Genomic DNA, 18,309 nt, shown 5'->3' with positions numbered 1-18,309 from the left:
GTCATGAGATCATGACCTGAGCCCAAGTTGGGTGCTCAATTGATTGAGGCACCCAGGTGCCCTTCTCTGCCCATTTTTAAATGAATTTTTTTTGCATTGAGTTGTATAGTTTCTTTATATATTCTGGATATTAACCCCTTATCAGATATATTATTTGTAAATACCTTCTCCCATTCTATAGGTTGCCTATGGTTTTCTTCTCTGTGTAAAAACTTTTTATTTTGGTGTAGTCCCAATAGTTTATTTTTTTTATTTGCTTGCCAAAAAAAGGCTTATTTGGAAAAATTCTCAGGTTGATATCAAAGAAATTACTACCTATGTTTTCTTCTAGGGATTTTATGGTTTTAGGTCTCACATTTAAATATTTAATCCATTTTTAGTTTATTTTTATGTATGGTATAAGAAGGTGGTCCAGTTTTGTTCTTTTGTGTGTAGCTGTCCTGTTTTCCCAACACGATTTGCTGAAGAGATTGTCTTTTTTCCTACTGGAAATTCTTGCCTCCTTTGTCATGGATTAATTGACCACATAATTGTAGGTTTATTTCTGGGCTATTTTGTTCCATTGATCTGTGTCTATTTTTGTGCCAGTACCATACTGTTTGGACTACAACAGCATTATAGTAAATCTTGAAATCTGGGGTTGTCATACCTCCGGTTTTGTTCTTCTTTTTCAAGATTTCTTTGGCTATTCAGGGTCTTTTGTGGTTCCATACAAATTTTAGGATTGTGTTCTAGTCTGTGAAAAATGCTATTGGTATTTTGATAGGGATTTCATTAAATCTGTAGATTGCTTTGGGTAGTAAGTACAGACACTTTAACATTTGTTCTTCCAATCCACGAGCATGAAAATTTTTTCCATTTGTTTATGTCTTCTTCAATTTCCTTCATCAATATTTTTTAACTTTTCAGATGATATAATCTTTCGCTTCCTTGGCTAAGTTTATTCCCAGCTATTTTATTATTTTTGGTATAATTGTAAATGGGATTGTTTTCTTAATTTCTTTCCACTACTTCATTATTAGTGTATAGCAATGCAAAGATTTGTATCCTGCTACTTTACCGAATTTAGTTATCAGTTCTAGTAGTTTTCTGGTGAAGTTTTGGGGTATTCTATATATAGTATCATGTCAACTGCAAAAAGTGAAAGTTTCACTTCTTCCTTACCAACATGGATGCCTTTTATTACTTTTTCTTGTCTGGTTGCTATGGCTATGATTTCCACTACTCTGCTGAATGAAAGTGAGAACGGACATCCTTTTCCTCTTCCTGATCTTAGAGGAAATGCTCGCCGTTTTTCCCCACTGAGTATGGTGTTAGTGTGGGTTTTTCATTTGTGGCCCTCGAAACCTACTTTGTTGAGAGTTTTTGTCTTGAATGGATATTGTACTTTGTCACATGCTTTTTCTGCATCTCTTGAGAAGATCATATGGTTTTTATCCTTTCTCTTGTTGACGTGATGTATCATGTTGATTGATGTGCAAATATTGAGCCATTTGAGAAAGAAATCCCACTTGCTTGTTGTGATTGACATTTTTAAAATGTATTGTTAGATTTGATTTACTAATATTGAGGATTTTTTTGCATCTATGTATATCAGAGATATTGGCCTGTAGTTTTACTTTATGTGTAGTGTCTCTCTTATTTTGATATCAGGGTAATTCTGGCCTCATAGAATGAAATTGGAGGATTCTTTCCTCTTAAAAGGGAAATGATTGCTTTATTTTCTCTTCCATTGTGTGTTTTTGTTTTTGATTTTCCCATTTCATGTGTATACTAGTCTTAAGTCTTTGGGGGAATAATCCATATCCAAACTCAAAGGCTGCATCTGCCCATAACCTACAATTAGGCCCCAAGGGACATATCCTTTCAGACCAGCCCTCTTCTCACACATGTTCTCTATACCACCCAACATCTGCATGGTATAGGATTTTACTCTTTGGCCTCCTCCTACTTACCAATTGCCTTGGCAGTGATCTTGACCCAGGACGGTCTTTATATTCCACCAACAACAGATACACACTTTTAACCAAATCAGAACTCACAACTCAATCTGCAAAATTGGTCTACTAGAAAGTACCTATATTTGGTAGTTTTCTTACCTATCTATTGGAGATCAAAACGTCTGCTACGTTCTCTTCACCCAATAATGTGTTCAAGGAAAGGATGAAGTATGTTCAGATCCTAAAGAAACCCCACAGCTAGGCAACTGTCCTAGAATAGCAAGTTCATTTAGTCTTGCTAATTATTTTAAATTACCTAAACTTCCCAATAATAAAATTCCATCATCATTATCCATCGTTTGTTCTTGTCCCTTACAATTTGATTCACATATCCTTCTTTCAGATGTAGACATGCTTATATTAACCTTATGAACAAGCCAGTTTTGTGAAACAGGTCTTGGTACCCATTCCCTGAAGCAGCTGAATTCTGCATTCACCAGTTAAAGAGCATATGTGCACTTTGGATTTGAAAAGATTGAGGCTAAGTTGCTGATGTGGGCAAGTCACACAGTCAGCTCATAAAGCCTTAATTAAATAAACATTGTGCTTTCTTAATTCTGGTATAGTAAAATCTACAGCATCCCTTAGGAACATTTAAAATACCCAACAGAGCCTTAGCACCTCATTTAGCAACCATTGACTTAGGCCAGTGATTTGGATGGATAGTGTTTGGATTCAATTACTTTGAAATAAGGGAACAAATAGAAGTCAAGTTAATTATCATATTGCCTTAGTTGAGATGCTTTCTTTAATTTAGAAAAAGGAGTGGGAAAACAACCTATGATCAACTCTATTCAGTAGGCTCTCAGATACCAGGGCTTGCACATGGTAAACAATAATTTTGTTGCTGGTATCATCTGTGTTCCCCAGGAACAATGGCCTCATCATTCATTGCGCCAGCGTCACTCCTCTGAAAGACTTCCTGGAGTGAAGACACTGCCATGGTTTTCATATGGTCCTGTCTAGTGATAGCAGAAGGATTGGAGTACCTGTTGACACAATAAGCATTTGTATATGAATTGAAGTGCCTTATTTACTTGTGTGCTAGAAATGCTTGGTTGTGAGATCAAATAGATCAGTTTAAGGTCCAGTTCTGCTCCTTTTAAAAAATTACTGGACATCCATAGCCTTCAGAGTGGTTTGTTTGTTTGTTCGTTTTTCTGTCTGTAAATTGGGTTAATCAGAGCTCAAGGATATTTTTACGATTAATGCAAACAATTGTGGCAATATAGTTGGCACTCAGTAAATCAGCTTTTGAGGTCAACAGAGTAAGGAGTAAGAGGGAGAAATTTTAAATCCTACTGTAACTTGCCGGACACACACACACACATACACCTACTCACACCCAGCTGAGTACTCAGAATCAGTGAGATAAAGCAGGAAATGTGTGCATCATTTATATTGTTAAGAACTTGGGGATCATGTGCCATTGGAGGAAAATTGGAGGTTAGTATTGCAAACAACCATCTTGATAAATAGGACATGGGGCTGAAATCAATAAAAAAAGGGATTCAATAAAAACAAATGTAAACTACACAAACAACTGTTCCATGGGGATGGAGATGTAAGCTATAATGAATGATAAATTGAGTATAAGTCAACAATATGATGCTGTCATATAAAATCCCAGATACAGCTTTGGGGTATATTAATAGGGAGAGCATGGATGAAATGGGAGGTAATTATTTTGCTCTACCAGCACTCTTTAGGCCTCAATTGGATAACTGTGTTCAGTATTTGTTCCTCAGTTGAAAGAGAATCATAGATAAATTTGAATGAGTTCAGAAGAGAGCAACAAAAATGATAAAAGGCTTGGAAAATGAGATCTGTTTGGAAACATTAAGGGAACTGGGCATGATCAGACTGGAAGAAAGATAACAGAGAAACAGGGTAACTACTAACACACAGGAAAGATACTGTAAATGAGAGAAGGGATCACTTATTCCCACCAGTCACTCAGAGTAGAGTAAATAGGGGTTGGGCTGCAGTAGATAAAACTTAGTTTAAATATTAAACACAATTTTGTGAGTAGAGAGCAGTTTAACACGGAAACAAGGTGTCTTTAGTGATTATGAAACTTACTTATTAAATAATTTCAAGTGTCAAACTTGGAATTATCCTCTGGTAATTTTGATATGGGGAAAAGGACATGATGACTTAGCTTATCCCCGAGCCATTTTTATATCACAACTCTACAAATATGCCCTATAACTTCGTGCCTCTGCTGACACAATTACAGATAAAGTCATGATTAATCTGACTTTTTAATTTTTTTTTTCAATGTTTATTTATTTTTGGGACAGAGAGAGACAGAGCATGAATGGGGGAGGGGCACAGAGAGAGGAAGACACAGAATCGGAAACAGGCTCCAGGCTCTGAGCCATCAGCCCAGAGCCTGACGCGGGGCTTGAACTCACGGACCGCGAGATCATGACCTGGCTGAAGTTGGACGCTTAACCGAGTGCGCCACCCAGGCGCCCCATAATCTGACTTTTTAAATGTGTTCTTTGTTACTTAATCATTTTACTTTATGGGATGTTTTGACTTAATTTAGGTGATGGAAGTGTTGATTTTTTTCTGTCACTGTTTTCCCATTGATTCCTCTTCTTCATATTCTTCCTTTTATTAGATTCAGTTTCTGATCAACTGTCATGGTACTAAATGATGTGAGCAAACGTTCTGAGTCAAAAACTTTATAATAAGGCTTGCTTTATTTTTATAACTTCCTGCTTGAGCAGGTTCGGTAAACTAAGGGACATAAAATACTCCTTAGGGGCAGGTCATGGGCTTCCAAATGCAAGATAATTAGGCCTTTTGTATTAACCTTCATTATACTTATGATTAATGTAGAATTAAATAAGCACCACAATGTATGATGTGAACCTAGACACTATATTAGCAAGTTGAGATTCAATTGCCTTTTTTTGTTAAAGAAAAACAACACCTGCATTTAATGAGACTATTTAGAGTTCCTGGCATAGAGTAGGGATTTAATAAACAACTATTCTTTCTGCTTACCTTTCTTTAAAAACATTTTGAGTGTCACTTCTTCTGCACAAACTCAGTAGTGGCCGCTGTCTCCCATGTAAATTTCAGTCTCAATGAAACTGCTTTCAAGGCTTTTTATAATATGAATCTGCTTTTCCTTTCGAGTCATTCTTTGCTTCTTTCTCGGTTGAATAGGAGTTTTGTTGATGTAGAAACCATATTTGGAATAGTCAAAACCTAGAACTGTCTGGAGAGCAGGTTACTGAAGAATGGCCGCCAGGATGAGATATGGTTATGCATACAGATGGTGCATAGGACTTAGGTGGCACTTTCAGGTCTCTTATTTATTTTTTCCATCACAGTGCTTATACACATTCACTTAAAGACACTGACTTCATAGTCCACCCAGCTCTTTCAGTGGGTACAACAAGCAGGAACAGTGGGGAATGCACATTTTTGATTATAATGTTTATAAGATTTAAGTACCAATACCTCTGATCTCTGAAATTGGTGTTTGGACTTTGTCTTCTTTATATTCAAGTTTTATTTCCCAGCAGATGTTGACTGACTGCCTCAGTTGCTCTGGGTTTCCCATGTTCTTACAAAGGAAATTCCCTTTTCTCACTGTGACCCTTAAGAATCTTACCTGGCCTCTGAACGCTGTGCTAACAGTATGTGGTTAATCCTACTCACCCCAAACAGTTGATTCAAACACCTGGAAATTCTATGAGTTCTATAAGTTCTTTGAGTACTTTGAGTTCTATAAGTTCTATAAGTTCTTTGAGTGCTCAGGCTGTCTTGAAGAAACGATAAGAATCTTTAAAGGGGAGAGGGAAGGGAAAGAATTAAAAGCCAGGTAGAAAACGGATCACTTCCTGGCTTGACTATCTGCAGTCACCTGGACTGTTTGCTGGTCACCCTGCTTCCACTTTATCCACCTGTATTCAGTTCTTTGTGAAACATCCAGAGCTTTTAGTCCATTCTTCTGTTTCAAGCTTTTCTGTAGCTTCCTTACAAACAAACAAAACACAAATTCTTAACCGTAGCAGAAGATTTCTTCATCATTTGCATCTTATATATCCAAACTTACATAAAACCTCTCACCCCTTTGCTGCCAAAGGGCCACACATTTTGTCTAACCTTAAGTCCTTCAAATCTATGAACTTCTTCCTATCCTAGGGTCTCCCGTGTGCTTTCTTTGTTTTTGTCTGAAATGCTCTCTTCTGGCTTTTGTGTGCTGTCTCTTTTTTAATAATTTAAGATTCGTATTAAATACTAGTTTCTCAAAGTTTCTTTTTTTACCTCTATCTTTGGATGTGCACTTTTTTGTTAATTTTTAATACAGCACCAAATATATACTTTTATAGTATGCCGTATAGTGAATAGGTTTGATATTTACTGATTGGATTACCTTTTTGTTGTCTGCTGCTTTTACTAGGCTGTAAACACTGTAAGGACAAGATTTCTGTCTTTCCGCTGCAACGTTGTATGCCAAGTGCCTTGAACAGTATCTGGTTACTAGTAAGAATGTACAAAATACATGTCTTTATGTCTGAATCTCTGAAACTCAACCTCACAAACTAAGCCCTTAGTCTGTAGCCTAGGTCTCTAGGTTAGTGTGCCTGAACCATTATCAACTGACCCTTAAGGCTTGTTTTATTCTTTGTTCATGCTGGGCTTTTTCATTTTTTATCTTATTGGAATCTGTCTCTAACAAAGTTGACCCAAACCAAGAGTAAGAAACTCTTTGTCTCACCTTGTTTCAAAAATCCTTTACTCACTATTCAAGTACTTATTTCTTTCCTACAGAGCTTTCAACTTAATTGTAAAGTGTAGATGACTCACATAGCCTAGACTGAATAAATAATTCAACTCCTCCAAACATTTTTTTTTTTAATTACAACACATGTTACTAGTCTCATTAGGTTTTCAGGTTCTTTCTGATGGCTCATAATTCACAAATTGCAGTAAATATAAGTGATGCGATTTCTTCTCTACTAAGAAGAATACATTCTCACTAGAAACTCCCAAATTTAGCTGCAGATATAAAAACAGTTTAATATCAATGCTAATAAGAACTGATGGTATAGGAGTTTCTTTAATACTTGGGGAGGATTATAAAACTTAAAAGAAAAGATAGAATTTGTAAGTCACTTTTTTTCTCCATTCTCCCAGTTTATACACCTACTCTTCTTATGTCATTCAGTCTGAACAGAAAAGTATAGAACAAACAAACAAACAAAATAAGACTAACAAGGTGCTCTGATAATTCCTGACATAAAATATTTACTCTTTCATACCTGAATAATATATATGTTGACTTATTTTTTAAATATAAAGTTAGATTTTTCTATAGAATGTAATTGTGGATTTTAATGGAATTTGTATATGCTAAGGTTTTAATATGGCTTTAGATCCAGTCTAAATTCCCCTAGCCTGGAGGATTGTGTCCATTTGAATTACGGTTTTTATCTTCTTATGAAGGATAATTATTTTATTGATCCCCTGCAATGTCCTATTCCATATTCAGTATGAAAGAGTAAATATTTTTGTGATCAAAGTATTCCATTACTTTTAGAAAACCATGATTCCATTCTGTAATTCACTTCTGACATCAAAACCTGGAATATTAAATCAGTGCTTTTGTTTAAACATGATAAGAGCTTATTGGAATCCTAAACTCTGGTGTCTGTATAGATAATTGTACAGTTTTTAGCCCTGGAGTTTCGTAAGCTTTTGATGAAAAATACAGCACATAATTTATCAGAACATTGTATAGTAGTTATTTTCACTTCAAATAATAGTGATAGTGATAGAAATATTAACTTGTATCAGTGTATACTATACAGTGTATTATATGTATAATATTAGTTATTATATTAGTTATTAGTTACACACACATACACACATGCCTTAACTTAGTTAAGTATTCTTTGAGGTTGGGGGATAAAGATGCAGAGGAACAGAGTTCCTAAGTGATTCTCTCAGTTCACACAGCAATGTTGTAAAAGAGGTTAAGTTAGAATGTGTTTTCCATACTTAAACTATTATCTCTCTTCTGGCATGAAGATAATCCACTGCCTAATATTTAACAAACCTGCATGTCATTGATACAAACTGTGTTGTTAAAATTTTTTGATTGGTAACTTGGCTAAAGGGCATAATATTGATACATACTCTTTTCATACATCATCATTTGCAACTGAACCAGGACTGTGGTTTTTAGGATATGAGGTTAAATGGTGTAGATTCTGCTGTCACAGAAGAGTACACAGATGCATTTATAGTCACATAGTAAGTCTATTTTATTCAAATGTAAAGTAAAATAAAATAGAAAAACAGAGCCAATTTTTAAAAAAGGAATAATGCTGTATAAACCAGCTAACTGAACATGAAAGTTATCATTTGTTTAGGACTGCTGGATATAGGCTTATTTTCTATTCTGTTTTAGATTCATTGGATTTAGGGAGGAAAATGTCAGCGAAACTAGCATTTGCCAAAAAATAAAAAAAGAAGTGATAATCATGGCCAGTGACCACTGTCACTAGTGTTATCTCATTCACCATTCTGTAGCACTCTGTATTAGCAAAATGTTTATAGTTATAACTCATTTTAGCTATAAGAGACCATAAAAATTGGCAACTCCAGCCTCCATCCATGAGGCATTGGAGGTCATAGCTCTGGCTGGTATCAGATAGGTCAGTGGTTGAGGAAGAAAATGAGAAAGAATAGGAAAAGGAGGAACTGGAAAAACGTAAATAAGGCTTAAAAAAGGCGGGAAGCCCTAGGGGTGCCTGGGTGGCTCACTCGATTAAGTGTGTGACTTTGGCTCAGGTAATGATCTCATGGTCATGAGTTAAAGCCCCGCATCAGGCTTTCTGCTGTCCTTGTGGAGCCCGCTTTGGATCCTCAGTCTCCCTCTCCTTCTGTCCCCTCCTGCACTTGCTCTCTCTTTCTGTCTCTCAAAAATAAATGGAAACTAAACAGTTTCAGAATAAAGCAATTTAAATGAGAATAAAATCTCATCAAACATAGGTGTCTGGTGAAGAAACCTAGTAAACTATTGACATACCAAAAACAAATAAACAACCCTGTGAAATATGTTTGTACAGTAAGTCAAATGACACACAGTATTTTAAAGTAGACAGCCATCCAAGGATGGCTAAAAGTTATTACTTATTTGAGTTCAAATTATGACTCATTCATTAGAAGGATCAGGAGAAGCTTCAAAAAATAATTTGGGACCTATCTCTTTCTCTTACCTAAGGTCATCATCTAGCATTGTCTTATTAAGCCATTACTAAGACCCTTATTCCAATGCAATGTTAAATACTTTCCTATTGTGTTTGACTTTACATTTTCTTCATAAGGCCTCTGTTTTAAGAATTTTCTTACTCTCACATAGAAAATACAGGTATCAAATCTTATGAAATTAACTGCTTCTATCATAAATGAATAAAATGGGATCATCTTGGTGAAGGGAACTAGCACTGAGACCAGCTGGGTTTCAGTTCTGCTCGAGTCACTTCTTAGCTCTATGACCTTCAATCAGGTTAACACTAGACCTAACACTTTTTTTTTTAAATAGAGATATTAATGTTTTGTTTGTTCGTTTGTTTTAGTAGGCTGCATGCCCAATGTGGGGCTTGAACTCAAGACCCTGAGATTTAAGAGTCATGTACGAGCTCTCCGGACTAAGTCAGCAAGGTGCCCCTAGACCTAACACTTTAGGCTTTAGTTTGCCCATCTTTGGAACAGAAGGCCTCTAAGGTTTTATCCTGCTCTGTTAGGACTTTGTTCTAAATACTCGCATACCATCATTATCCCACTCTTGTGTTTAGCTATGAATAATCTGCTTGTATGCCTCTCCAGTTTATGTTCTTTTTGTTTTTTTTTATTTAATTTTTTTTTAAGTTTATTTATTTTTGAGACAGAGAGAGACAGAGCATGAATCGGGGAGGGTCAGAGAGAGAGAGGGAGACACAGAATCTGAAACAGGCTACAGGCTCTGAGCTGTCAGCATAGAGCCCGACGCGGGGCTTGAACTCATGAACTGAGAGATCATGACCTGAGCCGAAGTTGGACGCTTAACCGACTGAGCCACCCAGGCACCCCTGTTCTTTTTCATTTTAAGTTTATTTATTTCTTTTGAGAGAGAGTGATAGAGTATGGAGGGGGTGGGCAGAGAGACAGGGAGAGAGAATCCCAAGTAGGCACTGCACCATCAGCATGGAGCCCAATGCAGGGCTTAAACCTACAAACTGTGAGATCATTACCTGAGCCAAAATCAAGAGTCAGATGCTTAGCCGACAGAGCCACCCAGGTGCACCTCCAGTTTGCATCCTGTACATTCAATGTAATGAGTAAGTGTTTAAGCACCCATATACTTGAACATATAAAAGTTACAATACTTAATGTGCATCTTAGTCCATCTTGGTGACTGTAACAGAAATAAATACCAGAGACTGGGCGGCTGGAACAGCAAACATTTCTCACAGTTCTGGGAGCAGCCCAGGTTCACAGCACTGGCAGATTTGGTGTCTGATGAGGCCTGCTTTCTGACTCATAGATGGTCACTTTACAGTGTCCTTACATGGTAGAAGGGATGAGGCAGCTCTTATGAAAAAGACCCGAATCTCATTCATTCAGGTCTCCACCCTCATGACCTAAACACATTTCGAAGGCCCATCCTCTTAATACCATCACATTGGCAGATAGATTTCAACATATGAAAATGAGGGGGCACAAAAATTGAGTCTTTTGCAGTGAACTACTCCAGCCTTTTCCAAAGTGGCATGTGACAATGCTATCGTAATAGCCCTGAACCTCGTGGTGGTAAGGGTTATTCTCTTTTCATACCTTTTCAACTATTTGATCATACCAAGTAGAGTCTTGGTTTGGTGCTAAGAAGGCTTTAACACCTTTATAAACACTTACGTGATTTCCCCTTAAGAAAGTGAAACAACAAATGCAGCATCGGCCCTTAGGCTCAGAGCTTTCAACAGAATCTAAGCAGATGATAATACCACTGTTTTGCGTTTGGAGTATTTTCATGTTTGTTTATGTCTAACAAGTGATGATTATCTTAAATGTGTAATAATAATAATATTATAATTTTCCAATTAAAAGATAGTGAAATAAAATATGTATGTATTTAAAAGAAAATATTAAATAATAGCGCAGATGGCATGCGAATGCTGCAAAAATTGTGGAAAAGGTTGACTAAATTTGAGGAAAACTGGGCTACTCTACATGTTCTCAAAATAGCCTGTTGTGTTACTCTTTGGCAAACACGTTGGACATTTTGAAATCCTGCTCGATAAATTTAACGAGGATATTCTTTCAGAATCTGAAGTGTTTTAACTTACTTTGGCTGTGAAATCATTGAGTCAGTGTTAAATAAGCTAAGTTTCTCAGAGCTCATGAAATTTGTAATCTTATTCTGATGACAATCATTTACATTCTGAAATCTATAACTGTATTTCAAACTGTGACAGCTTTACCTACACGATTTCGGCACAACTGTCTCTTCCTTATAATTTCAAAAGCCTTTACAGCCTAGAAAGTTGATGTCTGTGAATTACCTTATAATCAATGGGTTCTGCTAGACATGGGGGAATTATGTAAATTAATAGGCTAATAGTATATAAACTCCAAGGGCTTACATATTTTTGCTTGTAATAATCAACTGTTTTCAGAAATGGACTTGTTTTAGATGTATATTATATTTATTATATTTAAATGATACCTTAGGTCAACTTTTTCTTTTTTTTTTTTTGCCCTTAAACTTTTCATTAAAAATTATTATGGCCAAGGTGGAATTGAACAAGACTGTAGCATTTATTTAAATATTAATTCATTCAAAATACAGGTAGATTCCAGAGAATAGAGGTGACCAAAATATACTCTTTGTTGTCATAGATGCTTACTATGAAGTCAAGGAATTGGATAAGCAAGAGATAAAAATAGTGACGTAAATGCTTAGGATAACGGGGATACCCAAATTTATCCACTAATTATGAGGTCCTGAAATACTTTGATGTACTTATTTTTTGCTAGGTCAGACTCTGAAGCTTGTAAAAACATGGTGGACTATACACTTAGTATCAGTCTGGTGAAACCTGATAGGATACTGCAACATATCTCCTCTACAACTTGGAATGGGAAAGCAGGTTGTAATGTTATAGAATCTTTACTTTGCTACTTTACTTTTAGCTTCTTTAATACACATCTGAGTTTAGAACATGTTCCCACATGTGCTATTTATTTCATTCTTGTAATGGCCCAGTGAAAGAGATATCACCCCCATTTCCCAATTTACAAATGAGGACCCAGTAAAGCTAAGTTACCTGACCACTATTACTTATGTTGAAACTGACAATAGCTGTACTTAAATCTAGGTCTTTCCACTATGCTGATGCTGATTCTATTTCTGCGGAATGTCAAAAGTAGATTATCCAGTGAGTTTTTCCTTTATTTTATAAATGAGGAAACTCATATCTAGAAAAGATGTGACTTATATAAAGCCACATTCCCGAGTACTGGAGAAGACACATGTATTTAAGGAAGGAATGCTTATTCTGAAATCTGATAAGTTCTGATAATTGGTGAGAAGTTACCTAAACTGCTAGCTCAATAACTGGACAGAAACAATGCCTTGGAAAGATCACTGGGTGGGACATCAGAAGACCTGGGTTCTAGTTATGCCATATTGCAAACTATTTGTGGAACCTTTGGACACATTCGTTGCTTTCCCTTATATGGGATCTCTATTAACTTCACTTGCTAGAAAAAAGAAAAGGGCACCGAGTGGTGATAGGTAGCTTTCCCCATAAGAGAGGTATTACAGAGTTCCATTCCACAAGGTCACACATAGAGGGATGAATGGTTATGGATGGTTCCATAGCATCCAGTATCCAAAAGGAGACTACAATGCAGGAATGAACAGAAGAACTATATTCAGAAATTGCTGGAACACTTGTAATTTCTGTAACTGTCAGTGTCATTATCCAGCTCTTATCCTGATTGGATATTGGCAGTAAAATAGTTAAGTATAAAAAGGAATTAATTTGGATTTCAAAGACATTAAGGAAATGGAGCTTTATGTACTTCTTAGCATTAACTTTGTCCTCTCCTTAACTTTCCCCAATTGAGTTCCCTTAATTTTCCTGGTAATGCTCTGTGTTGGTTTTCTAGAGCTGCTCTAAGAAAGTACCACAGACCAAGTGGCTTAAACAACAGAAATTGATTGTCTTACCATCCTGGAGGCTGGAAGTCCCTAGTTCAGGGTATGTGCAGGGTTGCTTCCTTCTAAGAGCTACGGAAGAGAATCTGTCCCATGCCTGTCACCCACCTTCTTGTGGTTTGCTGGCAGTCTGTGGCATTCCTTGGCTCATAACAGCATCACTGTGATCTCTGCCTTCATCTTTACTTAACATTCTCCTTGTGTGCATGTCTGTGTCCAAACTTCCCATTTTTATAAGGACAAGAGACATATTGGTTAAGGGCCCACCCTAATGGGCCTCATCTTAAAAAAAAAAAAAAGTATATTTATAATGACGCTATTTCCAAATGAGGTCACGTTTTTAGGTACCGAGGGTTAGGAAGTCAATATATGAATTTGGGACAGGGGTAATAATTTATCATGAATTCAACCTGTTGTGTATCCGCTTAGCTAAGCAAATCATCGCACATGTACTTGATAAGTGTAACAAGGTTCCTCCAGAGAAGCCAGAACAAGTAGAGTGTGTGTGTGTGTATGTGTGTACACACACAGATTAAAAGGGAAGGGAAAGATTGATTGATTGTAAGGAATGGTACTACCATTATAAGAACTATCTGCAAGTCTGAAATTCATAGGGCAGGCCACCAGGAAGGGCAGTTTGGAAACTTGAGGTCATGAGCTGATGCTGTAGTCTACGATGAATTCCTTCTTCCCCAGGGAAACCTCACTTGCATTCTTAAGGCCTTGGACTGAATGAGTGTGGCTCATCCAGACTATCCAAGATAATCTCTTCTGAATAAAACCAACTGATTGCAGATATTGGTCATATCTATAAAACACCTGCACAGCAACACCTGGAGTACTGTTCAATTAAATAATCAAGAATGAGAGCATAGCGAGGTTGACCCAAAACCTTCCCATGACAGTAAGTAACAGGGAAGGAGGCAGAAGGCAACTACATTATTCCTCAGGCCCAAGTGAAATGCAGGTGATAATCTTAGATAGAGCATCCAGTAATGGTGGACAGACTAGTCCCTGTGTGGGAGGCTGGGTGTACACAAGGCTTATGTGCTATTTTGTCACAGCCCAGGACCCTTGATGCATTTTTCCTTTCTAACATAGCCTCAAAACAACCTCCTCTCTTTCAGTGTATATCATGAAGCTGTAGCTTCATTCTTCCAATTCAATCTTGTGTTCTCTGAAGAGAAAATGCCCAAAGCAATTTTCACCCCATCACACACTGGTAATCATTTTATTTTTCTGATTATGTTTCCTTCTCTCTTTCAGCCCTTTGGTAAATTACGCAGGGACCCTTTATTCTCATTCTCTCTTTTTCTGTCTCTCTGTGTCTCTATGCTAAGTGCCAGCTGTCATTGCTTGGCAGATAATTACCATTTTACAAACAGTATTTAGGGAAATGACATCAGTTTCTGAATGTACGGCTGTCATGGCTTATTCACAGGGCTTTCCTCTGTTAACCACCTTCTCTGTGCTCAGGCTGAGTAGAAGCAGTGGGGATTAAGGGGAGGGGAAAAGGGAAGACCCCTTGGCTCCAACCTTGTGGAGAACAATTGCATCCCATTTGTCAAGTTAGTCTGACAACACTCATTTCACTCCTCCCAAATTCCCCCTGCCATATTCTGCTTTTAGTGGATAAATAAATGATTGCTTATACGAGTTCAGTGGACTGGCTCCCCCACTGCAGTTTTTATAGCTTGAAGAAGTAGATGGGTGGAAAGGCAGAAGATACTCTTTTCTGTCCTGGATGATGGTATCCGCTGAGCGATACAGGTCTCTCTCTCCTTTGATGTTCTTGATTGTGCTGTTGGATGAAAAATATCCTAAAATATTATGAAATACAAAGTGCACTAGTTTAAATTCCTTAAATTAGTTCAGTAATCTGCTTCCCAGAAATGTTGATTTAAAGATCCTGTTGGGTGCATAAGATTGAATAGATATAAACAAACTGAGAAAATAAACACATTGGTTAACTTCAGTTTAGGGGTCAACTAGTGTCATGAAAAGAACACTAACTAGTTTTCAAGTTAGGTTATCTGCATTCTATTCTAGGCTATCAGTTAAGGAAAGTAAGCCATTTTGTTTCTCTAGCCCTCAGTTTACCATTGTAAATTAATAACAATAATGATAATGATAGCAAACTTTGTGTTAGGCACTATTCCAAGTACCTTATTTATGTTAATTATTTAACCTAAAGTGATAACCTTATGGATATATTGTATTATGCATATCCTAAAACAGGGAAAATGAAGACACAGAGTTGTTTTGTTACTTGTTAACTGGCTTTGAACTTAGGTGGTCTGGTTCTAGAGATAGACTCTTGGTTTCTGCAGGGGATGTCGATCTCAGTGTTTTCAGCAAGTGTAGAGGCAAGAGAGGGGTGGTGTCAGAGAGCTTGTATACTAATCATTCAGAAGCCTTTCAAATTATGTAGCCCCTTGTTTTTCCCACTCCCTACCTCTGTGATCAAGGTTGTGATATTCTTCTCCAAGAGCAACATTGCCAGAAGGGGAGGGATGTATAATTTGGAAAAGCTTACTCAAGACACGTGGATAACTACTGTAGTAGCGAGTTCCTCGTCCTTCCCAGGCCTGAGGGAAAGGATTCTATGGTGGCAGCAAATTGGGCTAAATAGCTATCACTTCGTAGACTTGACTTGCAATTTTTATTGAGTCAGAAGTGATTGGAATGGACAAGTTTAGGGAGTTCAAGTCATTTGGTGTCTTCTTACAGTAGGAAATACAAGCAGTTTCCAATTCACAAATTGCCAATTTACCTACAAAGATCTCTTTAATATGAACGGTTCCTTAGTTCACAAGTCTTAGTGGCCTGGTTCCTTCCCATCACAACTGAAGATGTTCTCGTTTTTTATTCTACTGGAGTTCCATATTGGCTTTCTTCCCCACCACAGCTATTGCCTTTCTTCCTTTCCTCTTTCTCTTCCTTCTCTATTACATAAGGCAGCCAGGATTGCACCAAAGATAGGTATGTTTTTGTGCTTTATCTATAAAGAGAATGAGGTTGATATAGAATAAACATGGTACAATTAGCCTTAAAGTTTCTGCTATCATGAGCATTGTAACTTAGTGATAGGACAGGAGGGAGTTAAATCAGGTTCTATGTGTAGAACTGCAATCCCAATAAAGCCTCTGGTTCAACAGACAAGTATAAACCTGGGGACCTAGGAGGCTTCCTCTCAAATGCTGATTCTTCCTAGTTTTGGTCTTAACAGCCTTGAGTAAGTCAAGGCTTAACTTTTCTCATCTGTAACATGGAGATAATTTCTGTGCAGTATTGTTATGACAAAAAGAGGTAATATGCCTTGCATATGTTGGAACTCAGTGGAGATTAGTCATTATTATCCATCATGCTTTTATAAGACTACTTCTGTGGGAAATTATAGAGCCACCTTCCAAATAACCAACTTCCATCATGGTATTTTTAAGGATTATTTTACAAGCTGGGACTGTTCATTAGTTATTGCAAAATATTCCCCTTTATTTAGTTTGTTTCTGTGTATGAATTAAAGATAGATGAAGGAGGGGTACCTGGGTTCCTCACTTGTTACGCACCCAGCTTTCGATTTCAGCTCGAGTCATGATCTCACGGTTTGTGGGATCGAGCCCCACCTCGGGCTCTGTGTTGATGGCACAGAACCTGCTTGGGATTTTGTCTCTCCCTCTCTCTCTGCCACTCCTTCATTCTCTCTCTCTCTCAAAATAAAAAATAGACTTTAAAAAATATATAGATGAAGGAAATAAATAACTCTGGTCCTAGCCACTGAGTTAAATGTAATGATCTACAGTGTGTGTACACCCTGCATAACATTACTCACATTTGACATTCTGATGGAGGTTTGGTGAGATGACTACATGCACATGTGCACGTGCACGTGCACACACACACACACACACACAGTGCTCACACAAGACTCCCAGATGCTCCCAGCCCTGACTTACCTTGCTGCAACCTTTCTTTCTTTTTGAACTGAAGTTCTCATTTGGCATCACTTCTCTCTTCGATCACAGAAGTGAAGAAAATGGCGCCATGGCATACAAACACTGTTGAAATATCCTTTGACACCTAGGACCTAGAAAGACAGAGAGAGCCCAAAAATGGGCTTTTCTAGACTTTTTCTATTAACACATAAACAGGTGTGGATATATCAGATTAGCTAGTTACATGGAAGTGTTGAAATCTGAGGCAGAAGAAAAAATGGAAATGGGGCATTGGAGAAAACAGCATTAGCACCAAAAACAAACTGCCTCTCTCAAGCTTACGCCTGGAGTGAGGTGACTGTGAGACTGAATCAGTTGCTACAGGCATTCTTTATCCACTGATTCAAATTTCCTGTTTATAACTTTTCATATTATTAGTATATGACTCAGTAACAAAAAGTCGTAAGGTATTTTGGCTAAAAAAAAACCCCTCTGACAAAACAGGGTACCCACGTTCTGATGAAATATTTCACTGGGCGGATAGAGTTTTTGCATTAATGCTGTGACTAGAGGGGGGAAATGAGATACAAAAATATAGTGATTATTTATTTATACTCCATCTTGTTCCAGGGAAGATTTAGAGTGGAAACCAAGGTAATTATCTGATTATGCAAGCAAAAACAGCAAAAAAGTAAATAATCCAGGTTTTAGGAAAAGATGTGTGCGTATATATAATGGGCACGTTTGTGCTTGTACGTGTGTGTTGTATTCTAGATTTAAATTTTAGCTCTCTCTTACATACACTTAAACATAGAGAAACACAATTCGATGAATAGGAGCTGTGAGTGATATGGTAAATTATCTTCTGCTGTGATTTGAAATAGGTCATCTAGTATAAAGTTGAGAGGTGACAATGTTATGGTAGGGTCAAGAATTTTTAGGGAGGGAGAAAAGTTCACTTCTTTTTCTTCTTCCTCTTGAGAGCCATAAACCATATGTCATCACAGACCCCATCTGTGCTGCCCAATCCAAGAGCCACTGGCCACATGTGTCTACTAAGTACTTGAAATGTGGCTAGTCTAAAATGAGATGTGTTGTAACATAAAATGCACACAGGGTTTCTAAGATTTCTATGAAAATG

At 37.2% G+C, this 18,309-nt stretch overlaps 1 long non-coding RNA gene across 2 annotated transcripts; it reads right to left on the bottom strand.

The window, feature by feature from the left end:
• Positions 1–5,787: 5,787 nt before the first annotated feature.
• On the bottom strand, positions 5,788–17,506 carry LOC128315185 (uncharacterized). 2 transcript variants are annotated; one of them, XR_008297676.1, is made up of 4 exons: positions 17,190–17,506; positions 14,888–15,034; positions 13,342–13,515; positions 5,788–5,998 (listed from the first exon to the last, which is right to left on the bottom strand). It is a non-coding gene; the product is annotated as an uncharacterized LOC128315185 (long non-coding RNA). The 2 variants fall into 2 exon arrangements; XR_008297675.1 differs by having other exon boundaries at positions 13,342–15,034.
• Positions 17,507–18,309: the final 803 nt, after the last annotated feature.

The sequence above is a fragment of the Acinonyx jubatus genome, chromosome C2 (assembly GCF_027475565.1).
Source record: "Acinonyx jubatus isolate Ajub_Pintada_27869175 chromosome C2, VMU_Ajub_asm_v1.0, whole genome shotgun sequence".
NCBI lineage: Eukaryota > Metazoa > Chordata > Mammalia > Carnivora > Felidae > Acinonyx > Acinonyx jubatus.
The sequence above is the reverse complement of the archived record's forward strand: the minus strand, read 5'-3'. Positions and strand labels throughout refer to the sequence as shown.